At 40.7% G+C, this 11,813-nt stretch overlaps 1 long non-coding RNA gene across 1 annotated transcript in view; it reads left to right on the top strand.

The window, feature by feature from the left end:
* Window positions 1-11,280: 11,280 nt before the first annotated feature.
* LOC143121766 (uncharacterized) overlaps window positions 11,281-11,813 on the top strand; it is a 1,302-nt gene continuing 769 nt past the window's right edge. The window contains exon 1 of the long non-coding RNA XR_012986538.1: window positions 11,281-11,769. This is a non-coding gene — a long non-coding RNA (uncharacterized LOC143121766). The remainder of the gene's footprint in view (window positions 11,770-11,813) is intronic.

Below are 11,813 nucleotides of genomic sequence, written 5' to 3' on the forward strand. Positions count from 1 at the left end.
GAGCTATAATGTTGAGCAAAACCCACATTATGACGGCCCTGACCTGTACAGACGCTAACGACACCATTCTTCACAGCTCAGTAGCAACTGGTAGTAACCGCGTAACCACTGCGCATGACAAAGTAACCAGCAACAAGTTTTGATGACAGTTTTACGTCACGGTTTTATATCACAAACTTGAAGAAAAACCTGACAATTGACCGAATCATGTAAACACGTTCGGTTTTGGTAATCGGATTTCTTAAATGCATGTAAACACAGAATAACGGATTATTCCAGTTACCCGATTATTGCCAGTAATTGTTTTTTAGGGTGCATGTAAACACGCTCATTTGGCTAGCTTTTAAGTTACAGTGGCCAAAAGTGTTGGCACCCATGCTAAAGTTGACTGAAAAGAGGAATATAAAATCATCTTTTGGAAATTGATCTTAATGCCTTTGCTCATGCTCATTGAGCTCAATGCAAATCAAACCAGCTAACTGAAATAACACCATGCCAATCTCTAGGTATGGTGAAGGGTATGTGATGATGTGGGGCTATTTTAATTCCAAAGGCCAAGGTAACTTTATCAGGATGCACAGTATTCTGGATCCATGAAATAGCTGGCCTTTAAAAATAAAAATCTGCCTGTCTCTATGGGAATTTAACATAGGGGTGGCAATACTTATGACCCCTGTATTTTAAGGAAGAACATTTATTTATTTATGATACATTATTCATTCACTAAGAAAATTGGTGTCCTTAAAGGTTATATATTTCCTCATTTTTCACATAAGGCATTAAGATCAATTTCCAAAAGATGATTTTATATTCCTCTTTTCAGTCAACTTTAGCATGGGTGCCAACACTTTTGGCCATCACTGTATGTGAATGTGAATTATGTCTGTTCACTCTGTCGGCAGAAAGTTGGCGGTGTCTTATTATATCGATAGCTGCTATTTTACCAAACATTGATGAAAAGAAGACCTATGAACAGGGTTGTGTCTGTTTTGTTACGGTAGGCTACATTTATCTTTTAGTCCATATCTCTCTCTCGATTCCAGTGGCGAAACAGCATCCATTGTAGAGGAACGAACTGACTTGTGTTGTGTGGGGTCGCAGGTGACGTAGACTACCGTCATTTAAAAAAAAAAACTGGTAACTTACCACAATTTTAAAAAACTTGGTGACTTACCACACTTACAATGCTTATTTACAATAACTTACTGAAATAATCATTTAAAGTATTTTACTGTGTGATATGAAGTAAAGTACTGTAGAAATTGCTGAAATGTCTAACAGTGATAACATCCTTGAACTTTTTAATTGTACTTGGTTAACTTGAAAGGTGCTTATAAATGCTTAGAAAATGTCACACATGCAATCTGTCAAATTACACACACACAAGTGCATGCACATACATAAAGACAGGAAACCAGAATGTTAAAAGATGAGTTGTTCAAATTCTCAGTGTGTGTGTGTGTGTGTGTGTGTGTGTGTGCAGGCGCGCCTGCAGGTGTACGTCCATACACACTGTGCCATCAAGCTACTCAACAACAGAAAATTTCCCTTGTGTGTGTGTGTATTCACACCAAATTGGCCTACCATACCTTCCCAACTATGCACAGTATCCCATTAGCTGCATGCCATCAGGCTATTTACCATTTTCTATTACGTAAAGTTAGTGAACACGTTATCAAAATTAACGTGCACACATTTTGTTTGAGCAGGAGAGAGAAGACGCACGCAGTTGTTTTCTTTTACTCGGCTATCTATGGTTATCAGCACACAATGTTGAGCTAATTCACTAACTCAATACTCATCAATGGATATCACAAGTTTAAACAACGAAAACAAAGGATGGAGGCAGCAAAGCTAGGAGTTATTCCAGATGGGCAAGAACAAGGTAGGTAACTAAAGGTAACTTTAGCCTGTATAGGGCTGTATCAAGTTGTCCAAATGAGTAGGTCATTGTAGACATTGTCGTTGTATTATTGCATGTGGATGTTGTTATGCTATGTAGGCTACTTTTTTGCTGACCAATGCACGGACCTAAAACGGACAAATATTGTTCACGAGTGATTTTTTTTTTTTACGGGGGGGGGGGGGGGGGGTGATGAGTGTGCGTACCATAGCATTAATTCCTGCAGGCGCCCCTGTGTGTGTGTAGAGAGAGGGTGCAAAGTACAAAGCAGACACACACGCACGCACGCACACACACACACACACACTTGATCTAGTGTGTCAAACATGATCTTGTACTTCTACATGCAACCTATTCAACCAGTCACAAACAAGTGTACACATAGGAAAGCAGAAATGAAATTAGAGGAGTTGCTGAAATGCTCACAATCTGCCTGTTAGTATCAGAAGACTAAACTGAACAACTCCAACACAGAACTCAGAATGGAGACTGCAGTGTGCGTGAGTGGATTTCTCCTGCTGGTTTTCATCGCTGGCACCCACCTCAGTCAAGGCTCTGAAGATCCATATCACGTGTTTGGGCCTGAAGGAGGACGTGTTTACTTCAGGGAATTTGTTAATCCCGGTGTAGTCGGGGCCAGTGAGAGTACGTACTCCATTTTGTACAGGGTCTATCCCACTGATCTGCTGTTGCTCGACTGCAGAGAAAGCAGACGACCACCGCCAAATGGATACAATGTAAAATGTATTGGCTATCAGGAGTTTGAAATGGAAAATCTCACTATGTCCCATTCTGGAAAATACAGGAAGGATATGATGTCTGAAAGCATAAAGAAACCAATACAAACAAAAAGCTTCCATCTCACTGTCTGTGCAGAATGTGATGAAAAGCCATTCAAAGAACCAGTAATGCATGATGACAGCACTGTACTGTGTAGACTGGAGCCCTCGCTGCATAGCAGCAGAATAGAGATACACCGATTCGAGCGGTCCGTAAATTCCATGAGGAAGAATCTGGTCCTGGACACCGATGTTTCACTGGAGCCACTCGTGGAGGATCTGAGGGGCAGACTGCAGGTGGATCTCAACAACTCTCAGGTCACACTGTCTGGGGTTACACGTGATGATGACTCTACTGATTTCTGTTGTATTATATGGAGAGGAAGACAGTGCCAAAGTTATAGTCTAAGGACTCTGGAAATATTGCCTAAAAACGTCTTTGCTCATGAAAAGGAGAATGTGACTCTTTCTTGCATTGGAAAAGGAGAGTCCCTCAATAGAATGCAGTGGTTCACTCCCAATGGGGATGTCAGGCATAACAGCAATCAGAGTGATCAGTACATGCTCAACGGCAGCCAGACTGGGGACAACTCCCTCATCATTCCCTCTGTGTCACTACAGCACTCTGGGAGGTATAGATGTGAGGGGCGTAACCCAATAAAGAACATGATCCTCTATGTTTGCACCAAACTCTCCCAATTGGATGTGATGTTCTCTCACGGTGAAAGTGTGATTCTGGAACACAGTGCTGACTTGAATGTCTTTCGGTCTTTGGAGGGGGTCTAGTGGTACCATCAGAAAGTTCTACAAGCACCGGTTCTGATTCTAGACTTTAATCTACAGTACAATAAAACTGTGCTCATGCCTGAGGATCTGAGGGGCAGAGTGACAGTGTCCAGTTTACACCCTAATCACTCTCTGACTATATCCAACCTCACAGCAGAGAACAGTGGCGTGTACACATGGAGAGTCTACGGAGAGGACAAGTCAAATGTCAGGGTTTGTTATGAGGGAGAGATCCACCTTGTGTACAGCTTTCACTATAATTACTACATCTTTGTACTTCCAATAGTGTGTGCAGGCTTTGTGCTGCTGGGGCTGGTCACTGCTGTGATCTGGTTCAAGCTGAGGAGCAGAAGAGGAGAGCAGACCTCTGGACCTCAGAGCAGAGAGGGTCAGCAGAGTGGAGATGAGGGGGAGATGGCTGCCCTCAGCACCTGAACTCAACACACTTCTATCTCCTGTGTCTGCTGTACACGGTGAAGTCACAAATATAAGTTCTATAAGTTCTAGAATGCTCTATCATCATATGCTGTATGTCTAGTTTTAAAAGTGTACTACCCAAGTTTTAAAGAGGAAATTATTTCTTGAACCTTATTTTCAAACTCTCGCAGTTATTGTGATCAAATGCTATGTGGAAATTGTATTAGACTGTTACTAAGTTCCATGCTTATGGGAGTTAATTACTCTAGTAAATAAATTCAACCATTTACTGTAATATATTATAGTTTGCATGTGGCAATCAAATATATGGATTGACCTATATATCAAATACCCGCTATTTTACTAAAAATATGAATTCTGAACTTCAGTGTTCTAGTTTTGTTTAAAGTGGTGTTTTATTGTAATCTCACAATGAAAACAATGAGGGAAAATCCACCCTTGAAGGGAAGCAAATTTATTCTGAGAAAAAGCAAAATCTTTTAAAGAAATAAATATTTTTTAACAAAAACCTGTTGCTCACAAATATTGGCACCCCTAGAAAAATCTTATATACAAAACCTAACAGAAGAATTGTCCTATCTATAATGAACTATTCTTTGACTATATTGCCCTTCTATGCTTTTATTTATTGTTTGGTTTTGTTTATGTAAAGCACATTGAATGACCTCTGTGTATGAAATGCACTATAAATAAACTTTACTTGACTTGACTAATTTCAACTTATTTAAGTTAATCAGAGTGTCTTTGAACTTTCAGCAGTAGTTCATGACTTTCTTTTTCACTATGAAAATGAAGTGACACAGAGGCTAAATCCTCTAGTCATTTTTCAACGTTGGATAAATAATATATATTTCTTTATGAGATTTTCCTTTTTCTCAGAATAAATTTGCTTCCCTTCAAGGTTGGATTTTTCCTATTTTTTTTTTTCATTGTGAGATTACAATAAATCACCAACAGATTATGGATGATACAGGTTTTTAGTCAACTTTAGCAGAGGTGCCAATCATTCTGGAGGGTACTGTAGGTCAGTGAAAAGTGACAGGAAGTGAGTATGGAGAGAGAGAGAGAGAAAGAGAGAGAGAGAGAGAGAGAGAGAGAGAGAGAGAGAAAGAAAGAGAGAGAGAAAGAGAGAGATGGGGTGAGAAAGGCAAAATGACCACCACAGATGAACATAACCATGTTGCCATGGATACTGCCATGTTTACAGTGTAGTGGTAGCCTATTTCTGTAAACCAGCTATTCAGATATATCTCAATAATACAGAATTCAACACTGAGGAAAACACTAACTCATATTGATGGACATGTAAATACCCCATCGTCACAGCAAATAAAAAAGTAAAGGTAGCCTATATAGCCTGGTTATTTAGTACATCCAGTGAGTAGTCAGGTGATTTCCCACATGAACTCACTGAGCCTGGATTTGGAGAGTTGGGGCAAACCCACATCATTTGTAAGGGATGTAGGCTATAGAACACCGGTCATTATCGGGAAAATAAGTCCCAACAGGGCGTACACTAGGACCCTGACACACCAATATACATCTATACATTATCCCGCTTATTACACGGTTACTTGCCAAAACGAAAAAAAAAAATAACTCCACATGATATTACTCTACATTTATTTGTTACCGTTTCATCCTGGATTTTGCTAAGAAACAAAAAGTTCACAACACACGCTGAACTTCAGAACACAGCTGATCAACCGTCTGCTTTCACTTTTGAATGAAGTTCCAATGCAAGAAGTGACGAAGAAGAAGGAGTTTTAGTTTTTTTGGCAGGCAGTGTACTTCTCACAGTAAATCTCTATTTTGGTGGGTAATTTCTGCATCAAACAAATATTTTTATTGTTATTATTTTTATCTCATGAACAGTTTCTCATGTGTGACGAACACAGTGTTCCCCTCAGCCAGGGGTCAGACAGACGGACAACTTTCATGCCCTGAGATTTAAACAGCCAAACAGAAAACCAGAAGTGGACTAAAAACAACACAACAAACAAGTCAACAATTCATCATCATACACCTTTTTTTCTGACAAACTTAGCATGTACAACGCATATATCACCAAGAGCGAAGAAACTGACAAATAGTCAAACAATCAGTGACTACATTCCCAATAAACACATTCTTAACAGATAGTCTTAATGAACACATTCTTAACAGATAGTCTTAATGAACGCATTCTTAACAGATAGTCTTAATGAACGCATTCTTAACAGATAGTCCTAATGGATAAATTCATCAGTCTTTTATCACAGAGACTATAGGACTCTGTAGAGACAGTTCTGTGGACCACTTCACTGGTTGGGTTTGCATTGGACTGAAGGTGAAACAAGACAATCTGCACAAATACTGCTGCTGCACAAACAACATTCTCTTCATTTAAAAAACGTTGTTTGTGATGTCATTCTTTGGAACAAACAAATGAGAAGGACAGAGACGGGGGTACATACAAAACACCTGTCATCCAATCACACACAACACACACAGACACACACACACACAGAGAGACTCACACACACACACACACACACACACACACACAGAGAACAGCTGAGGTTAGCTTATGGCACATTGGGTCTTTCCACAGACCACGGGTTTACATTACATTACATTACATTACATTTAGCAGACACTTCTTGACAAAAGTGACTTACATATGTCAGCTATATTACAAGGGATCACATTGTCCCCTGAGAAACTAGGGGTTAAGTGCCTTGCTCAAGGGCACAACGGTGGAAGCCGGGAATTGAACCGACAACTTTCAGGCTACTGCACGCTAGCCCCGCCCCCGGTGTAGTGGTAGTGTAGTGGTACCACCGCCCGGGTTTAATAAGCACAGCCTGATGATGCTGACTGTGGAACCGACAGAAAACCCTACTGACTGTGGAACAGACAGAGAACCCTAGAACGGACATAGAACCCCTACTGACTGTGGAACAGTCAGAGAACCCAGGCTATAGAATGGACAGAGAACCCTACTGACTGTGGAACGGACAAAGAACCCTACTGACTGTGGAAACTGACTTGGAACAGACGGAAAATGCTACTGTCAGAGGAACAGGCATGCCCCCTGTCTGTCAGACAGGTGCAATGCAGCATCAGATGTTCATGGTGAGGGAGAGAGAGAAAGAGCCCAGTGCATCAAGCAGAAGAGTAATGGGGGAAGATAATTCCTGTAGTTACTATATTCAAACAGCAGGGGGTGTATTTAGCTGATGGAAAGTAACATAAGGACACACTGGACACACAGATACAAGTCAAGTTTATCTACAGTATATAGCGCATTTCATACACAGAGGTCATTCAATGTGCTTTATATAAACAAAACCAAACAATAATAACAAATAAAAGCATAGAAGGGCAATGTAGTCAAAGAATAGTTCAAAAGGCAAAGATCATAATAAAAAGAAAACATAAAACACAAAAGGTAAAATCATTCAAAAATAGAGAATGATTAAAAAGACAAATTAAAAGACAATAATATTCAGAAAGATAATTTTCAAGACAGATTCAGAAATTATAACAGTGCAGTTAGCAGAAAGCATCTGAAAACAGTTTGGTCTTAAGTCTAGATTTAAAACTGGCTACAGTTGGGGCCTCATCCAGGGACATGCACAGGAATTTTGAAGGGCAGTTGCTCTGACCTGAAAAAAGGGCACCCCGCACCCCCCCCCCCCACAAAAAAAAAATATCACAGGCTATATGAAGGACTGAGAATAACAGGGTCTTTATTAAAATATATATACACTTCTATATATATAGAAGTAAAACACTGAAATACAGCACTCAATCACCTTAACTAATAACACAGAAAAACATGACTTGAGTCATGAAAATCACCAACATCAATATCCCTATCAATATCCTATCAAGTCACTGATTGGTTTCTCCAAATGTGGGCTCATCATCAGGGGCCGTATTCACAAAAAATGTTAAGGCTAAAAGTAGCTACTAACTGGCGAATTTAGGAGCAACTCCTAAAAATAATGGGCGTGTCACTCCTAACTTTAGGACTCCTAATTTTTTTCACTAAAAGTAATTCACGAAGCATTTTAGACCTAAAAGTAGCACCTAAGTCTGGGACAGCTTAAAAGAAGTCGAGAGGACTCCTAACTCACTATGACCTATTCACAAACAGCTTTTTGTGGCATTTCACGTTGCGATGTTTTGAAATGTGTAGCCTATGCGGCAAAAGGAGCTTCCAATCGTGAGGGAACAATTTTGCATTCATAAAAGGGATGCAATAACGCCACCAACAACAACCAATACTACTCATTGTTAACATGTTAACATTAAATGTAACGTTTCATTGTGAATCAAATTAAAATGTTCTCCTCCTTGCAAACGTAGGCATATGGTGACAGATTCATTTAATAATGTTGCAAAGATACTGCATCAATCCGTAGGCCTATGTTTCATTATGCTACTAGGCTATTTGTTTTGGCTTACTCTTTAGTCATTTAGGCTAGGCCTTTTTATTAAGTTATTCATCATCCGTCCTTCGCACTACTTGTGTAGCGCACACATTCCCAGACCTGTCACCTGTCACTCATCATCGTAAGGGAGGTGTTTGGAATCATTCCCGCGTTACAATCATCAGCCAATCAAGGTGGTCACTTCAGTCAAGCTCGTGCATGAGTAATGACGTCATCCATAGCAACGAAGACTCACTCTTAGTTTAGGAGTTGTCATTTTTTCTTACTAAGAGTTGGTCTGAAAGGCTTTGTGAATAACTTTTAAGAGAAAACTCCTAGCTAAAATCTTTTATTTAGGAGTACTCCTAGTGGTAAGATAAAAGGCTTTGTGAATACGGCCCCTGACCAATTACATATTATTGTTATTGCCATTATCATTATTATTTTAATGCCCACTAGTGGTATTTATGTTCTGCTCAGGCAAGATCTTTGAAATGATAGCCTATGTTTTTTTAGATTACAATTATTTAGCATGCAGCTCTTTAAAGGGACACCAGGCAACGTTTTCGTGTTAATTAATCATCTTTGTAAGTCTGTATGGTTAACCCTGTACTTTCTAGCATGGTCTTCTCATCTCATATTTGGTGATCATCACTTAAGCCTACCTGCCCTATGTGCCTCCTCCTGGTCCACATTTTCCTCACATGTTCTGGAGGCTTGTGACTGCTCCTCATCTTAAATGTAATGTAATTATGAAACATTGCCATTAGTAGGCTAAAATATGAGTCTGATTAATTAATGAATTCGCTTACACAGTGTCATGTCATCTTTATCACAGAAAGTTTCTGTCTCACCTGCTGGTTGGCTTTTTCGCAGCCAACCCTGCAGTGATGTGCTGCCCTTTGCTGCCTCCCTGAATTGTCTCTCCCTCTCCTGAATCCGCCTCTTTTCAGTGGGCATCTTGGCTTCAAACAATAGCCAAAATAGTGAATAGGATTTAGGCATTTAACCATTTTGAATAAAACTAGATGTACCGCAGAGCGGTACAAAATATGACCGCCGCCCATTCCAGCACATTTTTTCCACAAAAAGAAATCACGCTGAAAGGCCTATATGATTCTAACTGTCTCACTAAATTGCATTATCCACACTCAATTCTCACTGGAATCTGCTAGACAACAAGTACCAAAACATGATTAGTTCACAGATTTCACATGTAAAATTCATTTTATACAACCCCACCTCCATCTTGCCTGTTCATAATTCTGAGAAATTCTTGATTGTTTGTGTTATGTTTATGTTATGTGTGTGAGTGTGTGTGTGTGTGTGTGAGTGTGTGTGTGTGTGTGTGTGTGTGTGTGTGTGTGTGTGTGTGTGTGTGTGTGCGTGCTTGTGTGTGTGCCTGCGTATGTGCCTGTGCATGCAAGCGTACATATGTCTACTGTGTGAGTATGTGTCATACGTATGATTACTGTGAATGTATGTGTGTGTGTGTGTATCTGTTTGTGCACATGTGTGCACATGAAATGGGTTAACATGACCCCTGGAGGCAAATATACGGAAAAAAATGGTCATCCTAGGCCCTACAGTTCTCAAGATATTCCAACCCGTTCTCATCTCAGGGCGTCATATAAGGCCGTTTTGTCACGTCCTTCGGCGTTTTCTATCCACGCATATAGCACCCTTTCGCGTGTAGGTGCACGCTCATGGCTTTCAACCAACTTCAGCGTAAAACCACCCGCGATGTTATTAGACGCTCTGGGCTTCACTCGTCATTAATTCACCACAATGTTGAACGACTGCACAGACGTAAGGTTTGAGCAACAACGAGTTATGTTTCCTCCATGATGATTGGTTAAAACAGGAGGTCATTAATCGTTTTTGATATAGGAGTTTATTGGCCGTTTTAACACCTTTATTGTGCGAGAGAGACGCTCATGGCTTTCTCCAATGCAACCCACGGGCGTTTCACAGGACGCATTCGGATTTGGCCAAATTGCAATACAAGGGCGACATATCCGACGCTTTCAGCAACAGTGCGGACAATTTGGTTTTGTTTTAAATTATCCAGTAGCCTAACCTTAATTTAAACCTGGTGTGCTTGGTAGGTCTAACAAAAAACCCCACAATAACAGGTGAAATGCCCGTGCCATCTATTGCCCGCATAGAGGAGTATATTGGCCATTTTCAATACCTTTACCGTGCGAGAGAGAGATGGCTTTCTCCAATCCAACCCACGTTTCACAGGACGCTTTCGGATTTGGCCTTCAATCCAAGGGCGACATATCTTACGCTTTCAGTAAAAGCGCGGACAATTTGCTTTTGTTTCAAATGATCCAGTAACCTTAATTTAAACATGAATGTGTGCTTGTTAGTCTTGGCCAAAAAACACAATAATATGTGACATGCCCATGCCATCTATTGCCTGCATAGAGGATTTGATTGGTCATTTTCAAAACCCTCATCGTGCGAGAGAGACGCTCATGGCTTTCTTCAATGCAACCCACGGGCGTTTCACAGGACGCATTTGGATTTGGCCAAATTGCAATACAAGGGCGACATATCCAACGCTTTCAGCAACAGTGCGGACAATTTGGTTTTGTTTTAAATTATCCAGTATCCTAACCTTAATTTAAACATGGACGTGTGCTTGGTAGGTCTAACAAAAAAAAAAAAACACAATAACAGGTGACATGCCCGTGCCATCTATTGCCCGCATAGAGGAGTATATTGGCCGTTTCCAACACCTTTACCGTGCGAGAGAGACGCTCATGGCTTTCTTCAATAAAACCCACATATGCGTTTCACAGGACGCATTCGGATTTGGCCTTTCTAAGAGCGACATATCGGACGCTTTCAGTAACAGTGCGGGCAATTTGCTTTTATTTTAAATGATCCATAATCTTAATTCAAATATAAATGTGCGCTTGGTATAAGCCTAACCAAAAAAGTCAATAATATGTGACATGCCCATCTAATGCCAGCTTAGAGGAGTTGCTGTACACCTGTATCGTGCGAGAGGGACAATGCAACCCACACAGGCGTTTAACATGACGCATTGGGTACGCATTCGCGGCAAAGGCCACCGCGCAGCACATAGCCCATTGATTTCCTATGGAGAGCGCAATGCGTAGTTAACGCGTCCGCTATGCATCTCGGGAAGGCGGCGCGGCGGTGCGTCGGGAGGTTAACGCTAGGCGGTTAGCCAATGAAAGTACATCTTCGGTACACAAGTTCTCTCTTTTGCTCTAGTCTTCCGGTCCGCCTGCCAGAAATATTTGTTCCGCCTGCTCCGCGTGTTAGTTTAGTGAAAATATATTAAGCTATGGTGGCGAAGCCATTAAGTTTAGAACAAGTTCGCCACTGCACCCTATCAAAAAGACCTTGTTTGCGACTTGAACCAAGACAGAAGGTGCTTTGGAGGAACATGTCAGTGATATGTGTGAGTGTTTCAATAAAAGATGTTAAAATTCCTTGCATTGGTTA

This window comes from Alosa pseudoharengus, unplaced genomic scaffold (assembly GCF_046254945.1).
Source record: "Alosa pseudoharengus isolate Yale_2024_CS ecotype anadromous, Long Island Sound unplaced genomic scaffold, YU_APseudo_1.1 YU_APseudo_1.1_scf_1, whole genome shotgun sequence".
NCBI classification, from domain to species: Eukaryota; Metazoa; Chordata; class Actinopteri; order Clupeiformes; family Clupeidae; genus Alosa; species Alosa pseudoharengus.